The sequence below is a fragment of the Hippocampus comes genome, unplaced genomic scaffold (assembly GCF_001891065.2).
Source record: "Hippocampus comes isolate QL1 unplaced genomic scaffold, H_comes_QL1_v1.1 scaffold242, whole genome shotgun sequence".
NCBI lineage: Eukaryota > Metazoa > Chordata > Actinopteri > Syngnathiformes > Syngnathidae > Hippocampus > Hippocampus comes.
Genome location: NW_017805385.1, coordinates 1,831,153 through 1,834,456, shown reverse-complemented (window position 1 = coordinate 1,834,456; position 3,304 = coordinate 1,831,153).

Below are 3,304 nucleotides of genomic sequence, written 5' to 3'. Positions count from 1 at the left end.
ACCGTGGCGATGGCGGACGCGCCCCGCTAGCGTGCCATCTCCGACTCGCAGCCAGCCTGGTGATCATCTACAATGATGAGGAAAGATTGATGGGTTGGCTGATTGCACGTCCCTGATTATTATAGATGACAGAACTGTCGAACAAATTACCTGGACTTTCCCAAAATGGCGGCGCTTGAAGCCAAAACGGCTGACCTCCCGTTTAATTGTGTGCGCGGCTCCTAAAGAGGCTTTTCACGTCACATCTATCCACTTAATCAGCGTCGCCATTGGTGACTCAGCAAAAACTTTTGGACCCCACCTACCCCCACCCTCTGGCCTTTGTGGATGTTTACGGAAAGGCAAGACGGGAACCCAAACATGCACTTTGTCCATGTATACACACCGCGATACCAACAGCAATTGCCTACTGGTTGCAAAAGTTGCACCAGAGTCCTCCTCACAAATTCCAGACAGTATATGAAACTTTGAGTGAAGTAAGCCTTTGGACCGCCATGGAGATGTTTCGGCGGTCGTATTCAAAGGATCTTTGTGCGTTACGCAACGTGGATGATCTCCAGCGGTTTTATGAGAAAACCTCCATTTTATAGCTTTTGGATGCGTTCAAAGTTTCCTTCCACGCTTCCAATGAGGACTAGTTGAGAGTGGAGGTTTGTCCTCCATATGGAGATGGTTTGGAGCGAGACGTGATGAATCTCAAGTGTCGCTTTTGGTTTTCAGAACATATCACACCATGGCGTCTCTTTGCGTTGTCGCCTTTTTTTCGGTGGTTGTCAAATCGAGAGGTCGGTGAGCTGGAGCTTGGGGGTACACAAGCAAATGTAATCCCAAACCTTGTTTAAAACGTGCCTACCTACATGGTGGGACAAGGGGGCAATCAAACAAACATAAAACCAAATTACTCTTCCCTAGTTTGGCTCTGCGACAGTTAAAAGCTCTGATATGATTGCAACTTGTCATTACATACATCTGACATCCCTGCATGTTCTTTTTTGGGGGGGGGGGGAAGCATTTCATTTCTGGAATAAAATCCTATTTTATTTGAGAGTGAAAGGCACACGTTTTGTCAGAATAAAAAGCCATCCATTTTCCGATCCGCTTTATCCACACAAGGATCACGCGGGGGGGTGGACTCACGAAAGTTTTTTTTAGCGACTCAACCGAGTTCATGTTTTTATTCCTGAAAATTAACATTTGCTTTCAAAATAAAGGTGAAATAAAGTTTTTCACCTGATCAAAGTAGTCATTCGTCGACCTGACCGCGAGGTCATTGGGGACGCGTTCGTGTTCATTCGTTAGCGCTCTTTTGTTGCTCTTTTGTTGCTCGATGCTCTGCTCGTCTCTTCCCTGAGGTCAACGGACCGACCTTAATAAAGCAACACTGTTTTGGAAATTGGCGGCGCGGCGTTCGACTGGTCAGCACGTTCGCCTACGTATTTTTAAGTTTCATTCTCGTATTTGAACTTGAGCTTTTCATATTCAAATGAGTAAATGTGCGCCATTTATCATTGTTTAGGGGTGTAGAAGGTCCACCCCGCCAAAAATATTTTCTAAGTTAAAGTAGCGGACAGTAGCACTTGTCCCCTGCAGGCCTGGAAGCCATGACTGCTTGAAAAAAAAAAAAAAACACTCCCCTGTGGAAAACAGTCATAGAGTAACCTGTCAAACAGCATGAAAGTATGTGAGCTCAAGTTTGGTACATGCAGCCTTACACACACACACACACACACACACACACACACACACACACACACACACGAGGAGAGGTTCAGCTTGTCATACAGCCAACACACACATCGGCTGATGGGGAGCTTTTTAAACAAAACCATCATATGTTTTTTTTTCACGATTATGACACAAAACTGCAAAACGTAATAAATAACAAACAGGTTTTGTTTTTGTTTTTTTGCCCTAAGTTTGGTTTGGCCGTCTGAAGCTGTAATGAGTTAATTTTAGAAAACAACCACATTGGCACATATAACTGTGTTTTTTTGCCTTTTTTGGCTACCCGCAAACTAAAAATTTTCATTAACATCATGCCCTCCCCACCGCATAAAACATTTGCTTGTGTAAACATTGCCCATAAAGTCTTCTACCTCAAATGTGAACCCGCCCCCCCACACACACACACAAGATAGAGAAAAAAATGTTCACAAAATATGCAACCCACCTATATTTGGGTGAACGAACCTGCATTCCTCAAAAAGTTCAAAAGCATGCATCGAAAAGCCCAGATACCTCAACCCAATAGAAAATTCTACAAGCAAAACAAATGAACAAGACAATCACGCCAACACTTGAATTTTTTTTTTTTCTTTTTTTTTGTGGGTGGGAAAGACCTCCTTGGTTGAGGTCATGAATCTTAAATATAATGTTTTATGGGGACAAACTGCATCCAGTCTCCTCTGTAGCAGGTAAAATGACGCCTGCTGTCCAAAGCAGGGCTCTTTGGAGAAAAAGAGAAGAAAAGGAAAAACTAACATCTTAATAAATCTTAAGTCATATTTTATGTGGCGCATGTCCAGGCCTCACAACTACAAAACGGCCAACAAACTCCCCAAAGGGAAAAGAACACTTTATACGAAGGTTTCTACGGAGAATGTGAACAGATCAAAGACACCTGGAGACAAGTGTCAGCGGTACACCCAACATGAAAACCAGAGGCTGAAAGGCAAGCAATGATGAAGCGCGGGGAATAAATTGCATTTGATGATCTTGTAAATACGACTGACCTTTTTCTGCCTCTACAAATGTCGATTTATTTGGCAAGGCGTGACATGGAAGACTTTGGATAAGTTGTCGCGCCTGCCGTTTATTTTTGGGTGCCCCAAAAATTGAGTTTTGAAGACAAAATGAGAAATTCCCACACTATGACGACATTCCCCCCAAAAAAGAAAAGATTACTTTGACCCTTTTAAGAATGAAAATCAATAGTCATCGTTACAAGCACATGATGTGGTAAGACATGACCTATTTAAGTCATCCAAAACAAAGGACAATAAAAATGTGTAACCCATTTCCATAATTATGTTCAACTACTCTGACTTCACCACAACAACCATTCACACTATTATCGTACGTAAAAAACAAACAAACAAACAATAACCTGCTTTTTAAAGCATAATGCCCTGATGCCTGGCCAGATCACGGTGCATTCCCGTCAACTTTGCTCTCAAAAAGTCTTTGTCTTGGCCCGACCGGTTTGCCAGATGGACCCAAGAACTCCAAGTGGAGCCTCCACTTCTGCCACAAAGTAAGCCCATTGACTCGAAACCATTTGTTGATCTTCATCTAAAACCGGTAC